Below are 20,561 nucleotides of genomic sequence, written 5' to 3'. Positions count from 1 at the left end.
AAGGGACACTAATGGCTCCACAGGGATGTTTTTATCACTTTGCAGAGCCCTGCCATTTAGGGATGTCAGGTGAAATGAATCCATCAGACAGCTGCCTTAATGTTGCATGAAGAATGCCACTCAGGGCCACAGAGTACCTTTCGCATGTACACCCATTTCTAAGTCATACAAACAAGACAGAGAACAATGCAGACTGCCTAGTCATCACTCCAAGCAGAGAAATCTTTCATAGCGAATACATTACTAACCTGGCATTTCTCCCCACTTCCTCCTACCTTTTCAAATTGACTTTATCCTTAAGAAACAAACAAACAAACAAAACAACAAAGATGCTTCTATTGATATTTCCTTAAGAGTGACATTTGTCTTGTCTCTCTGCAGAAGCACTCTGTATTATTCCAAAAGCAATGCCATAGAGCTTGGGGAAATCATGCTTTGGCCACTATCCTGGTTGTCCTCATTTAAAAGTTTAAAAGTTGTCCCCCTTCCTCAACAGAGGTCCCTCCAGAGGGTGCACGCCTTCAGAGCAGGCCTTCTGCAAGAGCACATCCCAGAGGTGAAACAATGATGGTTGTTCAGAGGGTAAAGGCCACCATTCAGGAGCACAGACAAAAATCCACCCCAAAAGTTAAATATGGGAAGAAGCCTTCCTGCTCTTCTACTTACTTGTATTCAAGACTCTGCAATGTGTTGGCTTCTGATAAGACAAACAAAAATTTTGGACTTTGCAAGCACAGGAAATGGAACTACTCACTTATTATTTGCAAATTCACCTTATTAGATACAAACACTTTTGCATGCACCAGTCTAGTCTGTGGGGGGTTTTTTTATTATTTTTTGTAGGAGGGAATAGTAAAAAAGCTAATTAGAATGATGAAGTTAAGGGATGAGGGGGTACTCTGCCTACATAGAACATGTAGCACAGTTCTTATAACAATAGACTCCTCTGTTACATGCTGTCTTCTATTTTCTGTCTAATAAAGGATTGCACTTGTCTCCACTGAGAGATTTTAAGTAAAGGATTACATTTGTGAATGAATGGAAAATTATTCATCTAATTAAATTAGTAGTGAAGTATCTCAGAACTTGTTTGTATTTCACAGTCAAAATATATTTCCAGCTACTTTAAATGCAAGGCAAAAAATTACCACTGCTTATTTGATAAATAGGATGATATCTTCATGGTACAACACTTAATTTTATCTCTTTATTGTAAAATATTTTCTGAGCTGAGAGGCAGAAAGATTCCCAAGACTAGACAGAGCAGACTAAGAATCAGGTAATAAGTAAAGAGGAGAGCCTGTTCTTTGCGGAGGGTCCAGCAAGCCTTTCAGGCACATTGGGAAGACCACACACTAACCCATATCATAGTATTGTCTCAGAGTAACACTCCGGACACAAAAAGCTCAGCCGATATGAAATTCGGCTGTGGCTCTACCTGACTTTTGGGCCCTAGGTTTCCCAACCCCACTAGAGTGCAATTATTTGAGCTCTAAATATCAAATTAAATCTGCTTTCAAGATGATAACAACAACAACAAAAAAAAGCAGCTGCAGAAGCTTATCTTGTGGGAGTTAATCCCTGAAGGTTTACATTAACACTTCCACCGATATAGGGATTACAGGAGAGAAAGTTGTAGAAGGGCGTTTCACAAATACTGTTTCCTCACTAGAAAAGAAAGAAAAAAATACTGTGCAAACACAGACAAACCACGGCAGTTTTTTCTCTTGAACAGTTTTTGTGTGCTGTAAAAGGCTTGCTCCTCGGTCCTGAGTTTTCATTCCTGGGGGTAATTTTAGTTCCTGAGGAATTTGTAAGCAGCCTGATTTACAGTATTTACAACATTTAACTGTTCTCAGAAGAACCAGGGTGGCCTTGAAAACACCTGACACCACTGAAAACCTGGTGGCATCTGCTCTTTTGGAAGTCCTGTTTCTCAAACTTGTACGCAAGTTCTCTAATAACATATATCATGGACCAAATATGGCTAGGGCTAAATATGGTGCACATACTAAGTCTCTCCAAGGACCACTATAGAGATTAAAGCATTCAGAGGCACACAAAAACGTAATTGTCGGGATCTTTTCGAGAGCATTTCTAAGTGCATCAGATCTTTTGAGTGCCATTTTTTGGGTTGTTTTTCGGTAAGTAATTATGTCAAGTGCATTTGCTCAAGATTCCATCACAGCTTTGGAGGGTTTTTGTTCTGAACAAGGTACAGAAGCATCTTTGCACATTTGTATTTTCCTACTAGTCAGAGTCACATAGCTCAAAATAATCTGGCCACTGGTTTTTTCTTGCTAAATCAATTCCTGAGCGCTTCACAAAACACACTGGTAGATACCACACACCTTCAAATAACCAAATTCTACTAAAAATTTATGTAGGAGGAGGCAGGCACAGTATAAATCTCATCAGGGACTAAAACTTTCAACTTTTTCTTTAAGCCATTACTCCAAATTACAAGTTCGATGAAGGGATATCCGCAAACCTAGCGGATTCAACATCCATAAAAAACAACAGAAAAAAAGGGCATTGTCAGTCTACGTTTCCAGAATTGAAAGAAAAAAAATAATCAAGAACAGAAGTTCATGGTAGCGCAGAACAAATAGCTTTACATGACAAAAGAACAGAAAGTCACCCAGAAATAAACTGATCATACACATGTTTAGACAGACTAATAACACTAAGACAAATAAATCCATACTGGATTAGGAGCAGGCAGATTGCTGAACATTCATTTCATGCATTTAAAACCTGGTCAAAAGTAATTGCATGTACTCCAACCTTTATGTCTCTTTCACAGAGGGCGTTCACCCTGGCATGAGGACTGAAGATCACCATGCACCCAATTAATTGCTCCTAAAACACATCCAAAATATTCAGAAGGTTTTAAAGTGAGAGAGAATGAATGATATTTTACACATGAGCAAAAGTGCTGACCATAAGAAGCAGAGTGGTCCAGAATTCTTCCAGGGGAACATTTAGTGTATATATGATTACAGTAGATTTTGAAGTCACTTGTCTTCTCATGGCAGGGCATATTCTTAAAGTTATTATAACCTAGATTTAATATCTGACAGTAAATCATTGTAGCTATTCCGGCAGCAGTTTCTTTGTAAACTCTTGTAGCAGATGAGCTACACAGGATATATTTTGATGCTTGTGTTAACAGGATCACCATGTAATGTAAGAAGTGCCAGAATACATGCTGCTAACATTTTTCACATGTCTATGATTAGTCTCCTTCTTAATTTAGCTGTGCCTCTTTTAACCCTACTGCAACTAACTAGTAGCAAGATGGATGGAGCCAGCCAACATCTAGCCACCACACTACCTGTTCAGCACCTCAAGAACTACATTCCAATTGCTATTTCAATTCTTCCTTTTGAATGGGATTTGCTTTTGAGTTATTGCCCTGAAATCCAGCTGGGAAGTCGGAAGGCTGCCCGGTTGCCAGCAGACTTCTCAGCTGACTAGAACCTTGGCTGTCCCCACACAGTGCATTACAGTGATGCATTACATCATGTATTTCACTTTATGCTATACCAGTTACAAACTGCTAATCCTGTGATCAAACTCAATTACTGACTTCCAGCTAAATTCACCTTTTAAAATAAGCAAAGCCCAATTCAAATATAGCCAACCACCCCAATTATTAGAGGGTATGACATGCAATGCCAAGACAGGTCTACGGATTCTGTGACAGAAAACGTCTACAGAGTCTATGGTAGAAAACAAAGACAAATTTCTTTAATATTACAATTTTTACAATAAATATTTAGTTATTTAAACCACTGAAAAAAACCCTGGTCTATATAGAAATAAAACAATTCGGAAGTTTGACAAGAAATGCCATTTTCATCTCTCCAAAGGTCAACCTGAGTTTTGTTCAGTGGGAGGTGGACTTTATTCCAGTTGATCAAAAATAAAGAGGAAGAGAAAGAAATCTTGCATGATTTCTCACAAAACAGGAATTCTTCCAAATTGCATTTACTAAGTGTTTGCAACCAAGCAGCTCTTGCCATTACAGGCACGTGTCAACATAAACCTTACAGCACACCAAGGGACTGCCTCCAATCTGTTTATGTCACATAACAAATACAGTAGCAGGCCCAACTGTAACAGAAGAAGCGAGTCTTAAAAAGTAACTTATCAAAAATGGAGGTATAGAAAGGTAAAGTCTATTTATGTGAATGCTAAGCCCTGTTCTTTTCCCTTCAGTATTTTAGAAACCACCAAACAATGATTATTTCAATTCCAACATTTATTCCTTTCCATAAAGATTGATTTTGTTTCAGTCTTGTTTTTTTTAACAGTCATGTGTTTCACATGATTAGCTCCCCCCCCTTTTTTATTTTTAGGCCACAAACATCAGCAATAACGTAACCACAACCTGCAGTCTCCGGAAATAGCATATCTAATTTTGGTTGAAGGTGTCGGCCAAGTATAGGATCTGCAATAGTGGATTTCAATCTGACAGTCACTGGACGGCTTCAACGTGGTCCCTGAAAGCTGACTAAAAAAAAGCAAGTTCATATATGTTACCCTGCAAAATTCATGTGAGCAAAATTCCAGGAGAAAATTTTTAGGGCTTGAAAAATAAAAAAAAGGTGCAAAACCACTGCGTTGTAGCCTTCCACGCATTTGTAGATTCTTTGGAATTAATGGCTCTTTATAATACAGAATATTGCGCTGTCCTTAGAACAACTATTTAAATCTGAAGAGCTATTCCCTTCTATAATGCAGCTGTATTAAGGATCATTCTTTATAAACTGACTTTATTATTTGGAGTAATATATATGTTTTCTGCTGTGTATAAACAAATAGTTCAAACTAGCTACGCTTGTATCCTCAGACACATTTAATTTTGATGAGACAACACGCTTGCCAACTGATCAAATCCAATTCTTTTACATTTGGCTCAAGGATTTATCCTAACCTACCATACACTGTGCCTTTGTTTTTGTATAAATAGTTCATGCGTCTAGACACAATATTACATGTTTATGCAAAACTGCATATGTTTAATACTTTATGCAGATGATTAAATTTCAGCTTCACTATAGGAATGCACAACACTTTGTTCTCTGCATCAGGACACCCAAAACCTTTTCAGTTCATTTAATTCCCCAGTTTTCCTCAAAGGAATCAGGAGCATCACTCTGTTTATATAAGCTGTCCAAATCTTAGTTTTGTTATGAATTAATGAAATTCCATTATCAGGCAAAGACAGGCCCAGCACATTTTCACGATGGCTTTTAGCACCAATTAGCTGGGATTTTCCAGTAACAAACGTGACCTTCAGCTAAAACTGGGATTCTCAGAGAAAGAATACTATCATGAGCTGGGGAAATCCCCCAGCAGAATTGTCAGCTTTGTCCAGGTAAGGTCTAATTTTCCAGACACTGTGCATGCTGCTGAACGTAGCAGAATTCAGACACCGCCATGGACACTGTTTGTCTCAAACCTAGCCTCAAAACCAAGATTTCACTGAACTCATGTATTCTAGATAGAACATGGAAAATAACTCCCATGAAAAAGATGAACATTTAAGATCCAAAAAAAAGGCATTAAACATATATACACTTCTAATTTTTATTCTGTATCTGGCATGATACATTTGCTGTCTCCCTTTATGCATTACACAACAAAACCTTAAGATTTTTCCCAGTTGGATGCAATAAATGTTTCCATGATTTTAATTTTTCCCTCTTCCCAGAAACCCTATAATCAAATCTAGAATTGGTTCTGTCATAAAACCCACTGCACGTTTCCTTCTGGCCCTTAAGCAGCATGTATTAGTGGTGCTCCTTGAAGCAACAAAGAAGTTCTGTTCAGCCTTCTGGCTGAGGAAAGCCGTGGTGTATTAAAGGTGAATCAAAGCCATTTCTCATGAAAAAGGATGAATCTCAAGGACTGAAATGAGCCCTCAGTGAAGAAAATCCCAAGCTGTTCTTTATAGCCAAGCTGTGGGCACTGCAGGTCCAGATCAGACCAGGGAGTTTCTTCACAACTTAAGTTTGAGGAAATCTTTGGTATATGGTAAGCAGTTTTAGATGAGGGCCAAAGCACAGAAGCCTTATTTCATTTTGTCAGCAGACAACAGAATGATTGCCCCAAAAAAACTCTCTGGAAACAGGGACTAACATCCTCTTTCTGGTGGCTTTGTTTGTTAGCAGGACGATGCAGTCCCAAGACCAGGTACAGTACCTGGTACCTTCTCTCTATAACCACTCTAAGCTTCAGATATCGTGAGTCCATCTTCCAGAAAGTTATAGGACGGCTTTAAAATAAACACACTTATACAGATTTTAACAAACCAAACCTTTTAATAGGCTTTTCAAGCCCTACAGTTTGTATTCTCAGGTTTACTCCAAATATTCACATGGTCTAGAAACTCTCATTAGTATTGCTATTCAATTTAATTTCAGTTCTCACGTAAGCAGCAATGTGAAATTTTAAGAAAAAACTTCTGATAATTAAATCACAGTAGTCAGCCACAGAACTGTTATCCAGGTAGTAAATCCATTGTGCTCAAAGGCAAAAAATCCAGGACTGGAACAGAAAGCAACTTTTCTTACGCCACATCCTTATCTAAGAAATATTTGTTTAGTCATTGTAATTTCACCACAGTTTTCATATTTGTCCCCATATAAACGAACATTTCTGTAATTGTTTTGGCCAAATGAATGTTTGACATCAGGGCAATTTTTCTCTTATTCTTGGTATATTACCTGGTACGTTGTCATTATAATGCCTTGTTTCTACTTAAATGTAACAATCTGCCTGATAGTCTGTCTAGACTGCATTTTGAAAATAGTAAAATAAACAAGAAGGGGGGAAATCAACAAACATGAGTAATCTACAGAGAGCCACGCACCAGGTAATGACTCAAGTTACTCTTCACAAAAGCACAACAGAATACAGCAACATTAATGCCAACCACCAACTTCAAAAAACTGAACACCTGTGAAAAGTAAAACTCTCCTAATTAGACTTTGGCATTGTCCTCTCAGATTTACGGAGTCGTTATTTTGCTTTGAATAAACATCACTATTTTTTCGTAGGCAAACTCCTTGGCTCTGTTTCAATTATTTCTTTTAAATATTAAAGAGCAGGAAACATTTGTTTTCCCTTGTCACATCCTGTCCTGTTTACACAGCATCACACAATCCCCTTTGAAACGCCTGCTCTTACAGCAAGCCTGACACGCACAGTTCAATCAAAACATTTGCTATTGTCTTTTACCAACTACAAACGGATTTCTGCACGAACACTGAAAAGGTTTAAAGGTTTCGACAGCCATCTAAAGTCGAGCTAGCACGACTGTCAAAGCAAGGGGGTGTCAAACTGTTCGGCTTCCCCGCTGCCGCCCTGACTTAAAGAAGAAAAAGAAAGACAACGCGATTCCCTGCTTCATGCAGCAGAGCTCCTGGCCAGTGCTCACTCGCTGTAAAACCACTGCTCTCACAAAACACTCGAAAGCAGAAAAGGCACACGGACAGTTAGAGACGAGTGTGAAAGGGTAACTTACATTATTTAGAAAGACAGTGGGAAAGGACTGCTGCAGTTTCTTCGTTATTTTACACTGCTGTTGGCTGAGCAGACAACCAAAAAAGTTCACCTAAAGAAATCTCTCCTTTTAATTCTCTCTCTCCCAGTTCATTTACTCTGGAGTCTCTCAGCCTGAAGAGATCCGACAGTCAAAAGTTTATCCCCTTGTATTTCCGAATGATATGGCCGACTTTCCTTGGACACATACCAATGATGCAGTAAAAATAGACAAAAGCGGGGGGAGGGAAGCAGCAATCTAGCTTGAGCCTGAATCTTCTTAACTCAGTGTTTTCTGTAAAAGCTGCTCTTATGTCAGAAGCTCCCATCCCTATACTAACTTGCAAAGCACGGAGTCATCCATCTGGTTTTCATAAACTGCAAATTACAGGCAAACCAGGGAATATATACAGTCCAGTTTTAGCAGAACTCCCCAAGCATCAGCCTTACAAGTAACCTGAGGTACAAAGACTTTGAAAATAAACAGCCAGCCCCATGCTGGGACGGTCTCCCGCCTGCTGATGACTGACTGCTCCCCCAGGCAGCCCCCAGCACCACACACCACTCAGGAAAGTGGCAGCCGGGTCCCCCCCACCCGCTGTGGAAACAACCCGGCCTTGCAGCCCTCCCTCCCAGCACACACAGCCTCTCTGGAAGGGGGGGGAAATCCAGTGCATTAGTTGAAATAGTTCAACAGTTTAGCAAGTCATTTAGAACAACCTGGTTTTTATAAACAGGGAAGTGAATGCTGATCCACTTACATCCTTTAAATGCTTCCAGGTGGCAAGCAAATCTATTGTGTTGGGGCCATTGTTTTGGTCTGGTGGTTTTTTTCTCTAAGGTGGCAACTCTCAGAGTCAGGGGTCAGTTGCTTGATAGAGAACCTCTGGGGTGATCTGATCCACTCGTTACATGAATGAACAAACATTTTACCAAAAGTATCACAAGCAAAATTTTGAAAAGTAACTAAGTCACTTTCAGTCCCTCTTTTCAGCTATTTAAAGGTATACTGCCCTAATTACATTCAGGTACCAGAGGCTTGAGGGGTCCTATATTTTTGGATAGCTCAAGGCTTTTGAGTCAGTACTGACGAACACATTTTTCCCAATAAAAAAAAGGGAAAACTAATTTTATGGTGGATAAAAAAAGTTTTGCCATTGCTTAAAACTAAAGTTGTTGTTGTCTGGCTGTTCTTTTACTTTGAAGTATCTGGTTTTATTTAGTTTTTAGTTTTGCTAGAGGACTTTTGCAAGCTTTTCTACTGGGAATAATCTTACTCTATTTGAACAGTGAGAATCTCTAAACGATGCAGCTTTCACCAAACCATGGGTCAATCGCTACAGTGAGTCATTAACAAAATAAAAACACCATTGTAAACACTGCCTAAAAGTCCTGAGCCTCCTCACTTGCTCAGTTTTTCATCTTTGCACAATTAGGATTGTGCTAATTGTCTACTCATCTGGTACCTGGATCCCTGGATCCAGGATTGACATGACAGGACTGTTAATGTCAAAAGCAGTTGAATCCTTTTTTAAAAAAAAAATAAAATAATCAAGAATCACCAAGCAGTAGAAGCAAAAGAGAAAATTATGAATTAATTTTTTTTGCGTGTATATTTGTGCGTGCTGTCACAATTCCTTCCAATAGTTGTATAACCCATTGAATAATTGCAGTTACATAAGATAGAATGCTAGAGATCTCAAAGGTAGTATATTCCTACAGCTTTTATGAAAACAGGCAGCCCTCCAGATCAGCGAAATACAATCCAGTGATCCAATGTAAAAGGCTACACATGAGCTCAGTTTTATTATTAGACACCAGAGCACCCTACACAAACAAGAGGTACTCGAGAACAGATTTCGTGTGCCCTACTGCTCAGCTGCTACCACAGTTGTGCATCTTTGACCTGCATTCTAGCATTTTTCCTCTCTTCTGTTCTGTCCTCCCATCAAGGTAGTAAGCAGCAAAACACTTGAAACGCACAGATGTCAGCTAAAGCAAATAATATTATTTTTTGAAACAGCAGTAAACGTTTATTAATGGTTGAGTTATTCTTCTCCCACTTAGTAAACAAGTGGGGTGAACTGACTACATCTTGTTTTAATCAGGACTGATATTTTCCATGAAATCAAAGGGCTTGATCCTGGTAAAACAGACTTCCAGGTTTAGGGCTAGAAATTATTTCATGGGGTACAGCAGAGTAGCCCTTGTATGTTCTTCTGGACATGTAGAGTCTCTTCCCCATTGTACTATCACATTACAGGACAAGTTGAATGACTTCAGAATAAGAACTCTTTTTTTGCTGAAACATGGTGTTAAAGTGGAGAGTAGATAGAAATAACCACTTTCAATTTGTGATGCTCCTGCTGACTGAATGTTTTTTCCCTCCGAGGAGCATATGCATTAATTCACACTGATCTCTCAGGTACTCTTCAATATATCTGTTCTCTAAAAAAACCCAGTCCATTTACATCAAAGGCTGCTTTCACAAATAACAACTCTGTAAGAAAACTTCAAGAAAATTCAAGATTCAAAAATAGAAAACTTTTAATACGACCTTTCATTTTCCAGGGATCATTCTTATTCACCATCTTTTTCTCCTTTCTTTGCTGTTCTTCATTTCCTCTTTCATATCATCCATGTGGGGTACACCAGCATCCTACTCTCCATAGATAGCTCCTGCCTCCAGGCAGGCCAGCCGTGTGTCCCCTCACTCTTGCCTGGGTATTACTAAAGCAGTTTCTCACACTGTCTCCAGGAACCTTGAGGCAGTCAAGCACCATTTTCCTATCTAGCACAGGGATGTTAGTTTTCTGGAGAAAAGGAGGTGGAAGATATTCATCAGTTTGATGGTGAGAGAAAATTTACTGTAGAAAACTTCATATAGGAAAGACTGAAACAAAGAACAGATCAGACAGGGAAAACAACCTGCTAGGAGCAATGTGCCTTCTCAGAAAAATAGCAGCTTCCATTTAGGATGTTTTCAAATGCCAGCTACCAAACACTGTTATTTTCCATGTAAGTAGAAAACAACCCTCATATTTCACCAAGATCAACTATGTTAGTGATGTTAGTAGGACAAGAGCAGAGAAGGATGTAGCTTAGATATTGACTACACTGATTATATGCAGCTTTGTATGTAGATTCTTGAAAGTTTTTTTCAAACCTCATTGCATGTCCATTAAAGCAAGGAAAAAGTGCCCCTCAGTCTGTGACGGACAGGTTGTGATGCACAGTAGGTGGCAGAATACGTATCTCTCTCGACCTGGATTCTGCTCCCATCTAGTCTAGTGTGGCTGTATGGGGAGTGCTGAAGTGCAAAAGTATAGATGAAAGCAACCTGTTTTCCATCCTGGTTTTTTGCAGTTTAAATTCTGAGAAAGTGACAGGTGAAAGGTCTGGGTTTCATGGAGGGTGCACCTTGCAATTTAATTTGAATCCGTGAAATTGGCTGAATGATAAAAGCTCAGGATGGCACATTAAGAAACCGGGGATGCACCACAGCTATGTGTTCACCTTTCATTTTAGCAGTAGACTACTTGGTGTAGGATTTTAAATACATTTATGCAGATTTCTAGTTGGTGATAGTTTGAGTCCTACATGAATCTTCTGACGCAAACAAGCTGGCAGGCTTTGTACAGCCTGAAAAACCACAAGCCTGATAAACTGAGACAAATCTACCCTTGTAGAAGTTCAAGGCAAAGCTTCAGTTCACTTACTGTTAATGAAATAAAATAATGTAGATGTTGGCACTGACAACAATCCATTTTTTAAAGATGAATTAGTTGTGATATTATAAATCATTTACTACCAGCATTTTAAAGCCAGCACATGGAATACCTTGGACGTGGGTTCTGATGCTAAGCTTGTATTCAGTCAGTCTGGCCTCACTTACTACATATTTTATTTTAGTACTTCAACTTGGTGCCCAGTGATTTGAACTGGACAAAAGCCTGTCCCCTCCAGAAAGGCACATAATTGTCAGCTGATCTTACAAAGACATAATACAGTGTGATAATCCTTTGCAGCCTGCTCCTGTAAGATGAGGATCGGGCTCTTTCAGTGCTTTTGGCATTTTGCTTTATAATGCATCACTTCTTTTCCACAGAAAGAAAATACGCAGCTCGTACAAAAACGTAATGCATTATAACCTTGATGTCATCGTTGGAGAAGCCCCATGGCTGCTGCTGTTTTCACTACAGCCTGCAGTAGCCCCTGGCTGTCCCCAGAAAAAAGGAAGAATAAGCATAGCACTAAGCCAGTTTTTCCCATCAGCTCTCACTAACATCTGTGACTGCAGGGATCTGGGCTTGCCTGGGGCATGTGATCTCATTCTGAGCGCTTCCGTGACAGAGATATGCAGCCTTTTCCCTTCTAAGTGACCTGAAATGGTGATCCCTTTTTCCCACCCTGAAGCCCACAATATAGGAGGTAATGGCTGGATACTTTGTATTCTTTAAGTACCAACCCAGCAAACAGCATGCAATGCATATGTCCCAGGGGTTTACATCAGGGAAGGTCAAATATTGAAAGGATGTAATTTCAAAAGACAAACATTAGACTGTTTTCAACTTTCCCCCTCTGGCTGCACACTCCCACTTCTTCCCTTGCACTGAGGTGCTTGTTGGACTCCCAGTGAACAGGTACAGTTCATAGCCTGACAGAAAAACTGACCAATGACAAAATGCATCAATTTTCTCCAAGGTAAGTGAAGGGGTCCGCTGGGTGCTGCAGCTGACACAGATGTGAGGCATTATGGACTAAAGCAGGGGAAGAAAGAAGTCTGTGAGCCAAATGCTCAAGCCGCTTATGAAAATATACTGTGAAACAGCAGGTAAGCCCCACGCTCCTCCTGACCGTAATCTTAATTCAAGCTCTAAGTTGCACTCCTGCAGCAACCGTGACCCTTAAACACCAGCATACACTCAGTTTGTGCCACGCTTCTGCTCTGTGTTGCCCTGAATCATAGTTTGCTGCTCTCAGAAATTAACCACCAGCCCTGGCTCCTATAAAATCGTGATATCTCAGTATTACTGCTTTTCACAAACTTTCATTCACATAAGTAAGCTTTCTTTCAAAAGGAAGTATCCAGGAAACACAGAAAACCTTTTCATATGGCTGCATTCATGAAAAGTTCTGAACCAAACGTAATGTGCCCAAATCCCTCTTTTTGTTTGAAAATATTGTTCATCCAAGAATCAGAAGTGTTACCATGTGACCAGTAATACAAAGAAATGAGCACATGAAGAATCACAGCAAACAGTTCAAAAGCAGCTCTAGGCCTGAAGCTGGTTCACAAGATATGTGTTGAATACTGGACACTTTGTTTGCCAAGAGAAATAGAAAGGGCTACATTTTCTAAAAAATATACCATGCTTATATATTTCTTGGCTTAGTCTTTCTCTGACCTTGCCTGGAGCTACCCATTCTTACAGCATATAAAGAGCTAGTATGTGCCTGGTTTACCCTGGACCTGTCCTACTTTCCTGCCTTCAAGTAAAACAAGAAAGAGGGAAAAAGAAGGTTATGTTGAGACCTTTGCACTGAAGAACCTGAAACGCTAGGGGTGAAGAAACAGCCCCCCTTTCTCAGACTGCAAACCCCGGGTTGTAGTGAGGAAGACTGAGAGTAGGAGAAGAATATGGCAAAGACCAAAGAGCTCTAGGGAAGCTTTTAAGGATGGTGAGGCAGGGAGAACGAGCAACTTAAAAGGTATGGAGCAGAGAAGTTCATGAGGATGGGAACTGGGAGGCCTGGAAGAAAAGGTAGCTCTAGGATGGGAGAGGAGTTGTGGCAGAAAGATGGAGAGACTGTGAACTATGCGGTTGAGGCAGTGGGTTATGGACCATAGGGAGGAGCTATACTCTGTATAGATGCTCTACACTGGCATGAGCTGCAAACTGGGTCTAAGGATGAGGTGCCTCAGGCTAGGAGACACTAAAAGCCCTGGTTCACATCTTCCCATCTGTGTATTGGAGTGGGACAGCATAACACTTTCCATAGCCACTGTGAACCAAGGAAATGTTTTGATGTAGTTCTAGGTCCCAAAGTGTATATGAGAGTCAAGCATGGACTTCAAAGTGATAGGGGGAAGTGGTATCAGGAGAAAATGATGGGGAAGAAAGAGAGAAGGATGCAGATTTCTTTAGATAGAAGGTCTTATGAAGGCAATGTCTGAAAACTTTAATATGATGAAAGTTCAGTCACCGCAGTGCCAAAGCTAATATTAACCTCAGCAAACACCTATCAGCTTGCTCTTACACATTCAAAAACTAATTGAAAAGAAGGTCAAAGGTACCACTCTAAAGTTAAGCATCCCAATCAGAAGCAGAAATTAAACTACACATACGAGAAGATTGTAATTCTCACAGTCCCATTTCAGCCCTTAAGTAACCAGTCCTGCTATTGCTGTTAGCAGGAGTTTTGCCAGAGTAAGACCTGTAGAATTCCACGACAGGATATTACTATAAGAAACATTAACATCTGACAGTTAGGGTACATTAGAGGCAGTTATAGTATACCTTAGGAAGCATTAGGTAAAGTGTGAACTGAAGATGCTGTGTAAGGAGGAGGAGGTCAGGAAGAAAGTGAGCCCCGGTATGATTCGATTTCATACAGGAAACTGCAGTTCAATCCTTGAATCTTAACAGGTAGTACGCTTCTCAGTTTCCCATGTGGTGAACTAGCAGTGATAAGAGGAGAAGGCTGACAACAGTTGTGATAATTTTTTTAGACAGCAGCAACCAGGACAGAACTCAGCAAGCTACCCACTAAATTAAGGACACCTTATGCTACAAGCTTAAATTGCTGCCTTCTTAGAGCTTTGGCCCAGCTACGCAGGCAAAAAGGAAGGAAACTGCAATATTTTAAAAGTTCCTTCGTGGATGAAGGAGCAGTGGCATCTATAATATTTCCTGCCTTCTTGAGCACATACTGGGATACGATTTGCTTTCTGTGAGCGAGAGAGAGGAATCTGTGTGGGCCATTTGGAGGCCGCAGTTAATTTTATACCAGTCCTGTATGTACCCTAAAAGAACATAGTTTGCAAGTATGTGCCTTTTACACACTACCAAAGCAATGCAGCAAGCCTGTTCTGTAAGCCAGTGATTCCAGTAAGAAGAAAGCTTAGGGCTTGCCTATGGAGTCCAAGGGAACATCTTCCCAGCCTAGGAACAGAGCACAGCCAGCACAAGTATCTGTATGCCCCTGATGCTTGTTTCTTTCAGCATTGCTGGCTAGCTGGGAGGCTGGGTATATGGGACAGGAGGAAGAGAAGTCAAAGAAACCAGTGAACTCTGGTAAATAGAGATTTAAGGTAGCACAGACCTGAAGACCACTGAGCCACTGCAATTCACTCTCTGCCACAGGCAAGGAAGATAGGAAGTGGTCCCTTTTCTTTCTGTCTTGACCTGTGCTTTCTATTATATTTCAGGCAGGCCACCCTACAGAACTGGCCCCGTGGCAAATTCCTGTTTCAGAAACTTCCTCTATTCTCCTGGGCTGAATTTTGCACATATAAGCTGCCTTGCAATCATTTTCTTTCCTAAGTGCAGTGCTTTCTCTGAGTAATGCCACCAAAATAAAATGCATGCAGTAGAAGGAGACCCTCTACTCTTAATGTATGAGTGAGATCTGAGTACTACAACCCTGCTGCTTTTTCTTTTTTAATAGAAAAGGCTGCATGCTTAGCATTTTGCATTTTTTAGAACCAACCAGTGTGTTCCACTTTACTGGTAACAACATCCCTTAACCTAGAAAAGGATCTAATACCTGGGAAAATGGACCTGAAAAAAAACCAAAACAACACCACAATGAAAGATTTTAAAAGGTCTCACAGGTATGGGTGAAAGTTTAGGGTATACAGCATGGAAGATATTAGTCAAAGGGTTCAGATTTAAGATACAGGACAACTTACCCAAGGATGCTGAGGAGAGGTTGTTTGCAGCTCTCAGCCTCTGTCCCTATGGAGACCTGAGTACTAACGGTGAGTGATTTTACAAGGAAGTATATGTAAACCTGACAGAACGCTGCCACTGCTTCTTTCAGGCCCTCAGACTTTTTCCTGTTACCTGGCAGTTCAGTTTTCTGGTCAGACTCAGACAGCTGATGGGAGGGGGACACATGTGGTATTTTACTCACGGGCCCTCTCTTACCATAATCTTAACTGATGTGTGTCAAGCATATAGGACACATCAGCAGAACACCCGCTAATAAACCGAATCCCTGAGATTAAAAGCACCCTTAAAGCCTCCTGCTTTCATTAAGAATTCAAATGCTCAGAATGTCATGAATTACAGCTCTGGTAACTCAAAACTCTTGTTAATCTAGAGAGATGTTCTTTTCCAAGAGATTGATCAGTTTTGGGAGCTGGTCTGACATTCTCAAGGGCAAAGAAGGGGAAATCTATTAGATCAGATTCAACATTACAGGCTTTGTAATCTGGTAACTGTAAGTATATTTGGGAAGTACTGGTAAAAGGTCATGCTAAGAGGTCAGGGTTTCAGTCAACCCCAAATGAATACCTTCCATTAACTGCCGAATAACTGAACAATAGCTGTATTGCAAATGTGCCTGCAGACTAAAGAGTCCACCACAGGAAAATGTTGGCAAAGGATTCCACAGTCAACATACAGTGCACCTACAGAGCCAGTAGAAGAAAATGAATTGCAGTAAAAACACACCCCTGGCAAGCAGATCTTAGTTCTATTTCCAGCTTTCTTGCAGATTTCACTTCCCTCTTTTGTAGATTGAGGACGATATGCTAATCTGCTTCACAAGCTATCTGAAAGCTCAGTTAATGAGTATTAGTAAATCATTTTGTTTTCATAAACTGCCTACCATCTCAGAATCAGAAAATACAATTATAGCACATGCAGTTCAGCGTAGTCAGTTTTTTTTTTATAAAGGATGTTGATTCAGCATGCCCTGTTTTAGCAAGCCCTGTGAATACATCTTGAAAATTATCTCTCTGTGAGGAAGACAAATCAATTTTAATCTTCCGCCTGTTTATCCTGTTGTAAATCAAACAGGGACAGTCTGCCCCTACAGAACAAGCCACGTTGTGCTGAGCTCGTGATGCACAAGGGAGTTCTTTCTTTAGTCAAGAGAGAGACAATGTGGTAAGCATATTGATTATTCCTAATTATGTACTGAGAGAGCACAGCAAAAACTCCTAGGTGTGCATTTATGCCTGAGGTGTATCTTATGGCTTTCATTGTTACTTAAGCACTGAGATCCCGCTTTCTTAATCTATAGACAACAAAGGATTTAATTTTCATCTTTACTAATCAAGGCTTAGTATCTATCTGCTACTTAGAGAGTGACTGCAAACCTCTGGTTTGTGTTCACACCCTGGCACAGAAGCAGCTTATTGCTGTAATTAGCTTTAGTTCATACACTACCATGCATGCACTGTATTGCTGTAGAGGAGGCTCAGTCTCAGAGCTGAACAACTGTGAGCATCAAGACCCATCTAGTTAAAATGTACTAAGTACAACAGCTGCCCAGAATTTGACCAGTTGTATTTGAAAGTTTCTGTCTAACTGCCCCTTAGCCACTGCTTCCCACAGATAATATTGCTTGACTCGCCCTCTGCAATTCAAGACTCATTGAATGATGCAGTCCTTCAAAACATTATAGATGAGTAGGAGAGATGAGCCAAAGGTCTCCAGACTGCATCAGGGCTGTCTGCTGAAGCTGTGCACAGCTCCAAAACACAAGCAGCATGTCAAAGACAAGGACACAACCCACAGGACATACCCCTGTTGGGTACATCTGTGGGGGGCAAGTTAGACAAGCTGAAAAGAACGTGGCATCAGGCCTTGCTTCACATTTGCTTTTATTTTTTTGGCATGACTCAAGGCTAACAAGGACCTCACTGAAACTTGGAAGTAAGGTTTTTCTTGTGATTTAAAAAAAAAAGACATAGTGAACACACTTATTTACAGTGACAGCTTCTTTTTTCCCCTCAGGTATCTTGAGCTCAAAGCCTGAGCTGAATTTTCTGGACATCCTGGCACTTCTCATTCAGGAAAGAGCTCAAGAAGTAGTACCCCAAGCCCATCTTGCCAATACTGAAGTGCTGTCATAGTGCCATATGGGACATTTCTAGACATGCCAAAAGAAGGAAGAACTAAAAATATTGCTACAGCCTAGTCTGCTTGAGGCTTCCCACCCAGTTTTGAGCTCAGAGCTGTTTGGATAAGCAGCCAAATCATGAGGTATTTCTCTTAGCCAATCTGAACTCTGTGAGGTGCACACAGTCATCCCTAGCAATTACTATTCGTACTGACTGATAGGATTTTGTAAAGTAAATGAAAGAAAGAAAAAGAAGTAACATAGTACAGTGACCTCAGTAATAGACTATTGTGTGCTGACACTTACTTTGCTCTATGGTCACAGCAAAGTCACCTAATCTGTCATATCTTTATTTTCTTCATTTATGAAATGAGATTTATAGAAGAGTTCCTCGGCTGCCACATGAAATTCGGGGGCAGACAACAGTTCTGAGATTTGGCATGGTGTCCAGTTCTGACAGGGACATTAAGATTTTCTTTGCTGGTGTAAAGGGTAAAAGAGAAAGCCTGAAAAGTCCATCAGTATTTGCAATGCAGGAGTACGTTGAAGAATACTGTCTAAATATGGAATATTTTGTTTAAAATTCTGAACATTAGAATGGACATATTAAAGACAGAAAAAGTTAAGCTCATTCCATCTCTGCATTCTTTTGCTCTGTGGAGCTGTGAACATTTCCTAATTGCAGCCAGCAATCTCTGAACATGACTTGCTTTTTCTACTGCTAGGTATATATCTTAGAAGATGACAGCACCTCTAATCATTTTTGGGAGCATTCATTTTATAGTATCCCATTTCTAGCCCTTTCACACTTTTCTGAACAACGTTACTTATGACCTTGCAAAACCTCCTACTGCTTGAAACACGACTGGACGATCAAATACTGGAAATGCAGCTAAAATGAGAACTAGATGCAGATTAATTAAAGTCATATAAAAAAAATAAGCTGGCAAGTTTAAACGGGTTGTGTCCCTATTAACTTTTTCCCTCTTGCCTCCCAGGAAGGTCTCATTTGAGATTGAAATAGTGTAGTCCCTGTACTCATGACACTGCATACAAAGTAGCTGCTCTTTTACTTCAGACAGAGTAAAATAGTTTAATAGCTGCCTGTCTGAATGACAGCGCCTACCTGCCTTGCTAAAACATGCCCTTAGTCTTAGGAGAAAAGCCACAACGAGACAGAAGACTACTTACTAGTGTTCCATAGAGTCCGTGCAGGAGTATCAGAGACTGAAATTCACTGTGCCACTGATCAGAAGATTTAGCTCCCTGCAGCGTTCAGACGGTTGGTCCCATTATGGCCATCAGGCGGCTGAGTTAAAGGGTGGCCTTGCACAAACATAAACAGCTTGTCAGCACAAGCCAAAGAGGCGGGTCTGCCCTGCCAGCCACAATGCGAGCCAATGATTAGCTTCTTTGCATTCTGGGTGTTCAAGATATTGTGTTTCATTCTTAAGTAGGGGAACAAGAGGGGCTGACTAGGAAGGGCTAGCGCTTGACGGTTTACTGCTAGGCTGTAAAATGCTTAAGGCAGAAGGAAAAAAAAATACCAGTAAGTCACTTCAGGAAAAGCACATATTTGCTGTGTATCCATACAAATACTTCTAGAAAGCCCACAGGCATCTCCAATGCATTGTTCCTTCTAGGCCAATCAAATAAACAACCAACCTAACAAAAAACCTGTGAATTAAGTTTAGCCCATATTCACTGTAAAGAAGTTCCCCTTGCAAAGTCTCTGATTTTTCTTCTCTACACCCTTATTCTTATTCTTTGTTTGCTGATACTGGGGTTTCTCACGTCCCTGCCACGAATGTCTTACCCTGACCTTCTTGACCTGACCCCCCAACCTTCATTGCTCCTCCTATGATTGCTTCTCTTCACCTCCATCTTAACTGCTTGTTCTTTTGGTCCTGATCTCCCCAGAAGAGCAGGATCAGAACACAGGCACCTTAGGGTAAGGTTCTGTGAGACAACCAAGTTGATCCAGCAACTTACTGCTGTCAAAAGTGGAGGTGTTGAGTCCCCCCTCTCTTCACCACCACGCCATGCCCCCCTGTGTCCCCCACCATCATTTCAAGGAAAGGTAACGTAGCACAGAAGCAAACACTTCTCTGTTAGTTTAGTGATCATAACAAAGAGACAGAAGAGGTATTGCACGGAGTGAATACTCCCTGAAATTTAAGCTCCTTCTGATCTTGCCTCAGCCATCTATGATCCCACCTGTCTCCCCAAGTTCCTCTCACCTTTGTTGTTTGAATTGAATTGTTCCTAGTTAATTGAATACCCTGCTTACAGATCTGATCCCATTTCATCCCAGCTCTGTCCTACTTTCTTATGCCTCCAGTTTGGCTGTGAGGCCTGTCTGCCACCAAAATCACTCTCATCAAGTCTCTTATAACAACTCCCTGCATAAATATCATCCTTTGTACTTCAGCCTCAGCCTCTTCGAGCTCTCTTCTGCTTTGGAAATAATTAAAATCCTCCTTAAAAACTGTGACATCTTTTTGGCTTTTACTGTTTTTTCTCTGACCTTTCTGATTAATTCTTCTCTCAGCATCTACCTCTTCCTCTCTCGCACTCCCAAGGCACCCTACTTCTTATATTCTATCCAGCTTTTACTGTTTGCTTGTGCAGATTCCTGTACCACTTTTATGTAAATGATTTATAAGCATGTATTTCTGTTTTTCAGCTTTCTGCTTTTCTCCGGTCCCATATTTTACCCTGCGTTTTAGGCATACTGTATTAAATGCCTTGACAGCTTCTAATTTTAAGATCCTTTTCTGGGGGCAAATTAAAGCAGTCCCATCACACTACATTCATTACCGTATAGTCTTGGCACAAGTCATTTCCCTTCCTCCCTGCTTTGGTAGAAGAGCTGAGCCCGCTGCAGAAGCAGATGCTGCAGTTAGCACCTCTTTCAGATGGGCAGGAAT

At 40.6% G+C, this 20,561-nt stretch overlaps 1 protein-coding gene across 9 annotated transcripts in view; it reads right to left on the bottom strand.

The window, feature by feature from the left end:
- Window positions 1-20,561, bottom strand: part of TRIM2 (tripartite motif containing 2) — a 93,364-nt gene that overhangs the window by 55,151 nt on the left and 17,652 nt on the right. For 2 of the 9 annotated variants that reach the window (XM_063335678.1, XM_063335679.1), the window contains exon 1: window positions 7,538-7,722. The exons of 5 other annotated variants lie outside the window; for them this stretch is intronic. The gene's annotated coding sequence lies outside the window, so the exon portion shown is untranslated. Of the gene's footprint in view, window positions 1-7,537; window positions 7,723-18,822; window positions 18,963-20,561 lie in introns of those variants that run through there. 2 more of the 9 variants (XM_063335677.1, XM_063335675.1) reach the window with 2 other exon arrangements.

Source organism: Chroicocephalus ridibundus, chromosome 5 (assembly GCF_963924245.1).
Source record: "Chroicocephalus ridibundus chromosome 5, bChrRid1.1, whole genome shotgun sequence".
Classification (NCBI taxonomy): Eukaryota; Metazoa; Chordata; class Aves; order Charadriiformes; family Laridae; genus Chroicocephalus; species Chroicocephalus ridibundus.
The sequence above is the reverse complement of the archived record's forward strand: the minus strand, read 5'-3'. Positions and strand labels throughout refer to the sequence as shown.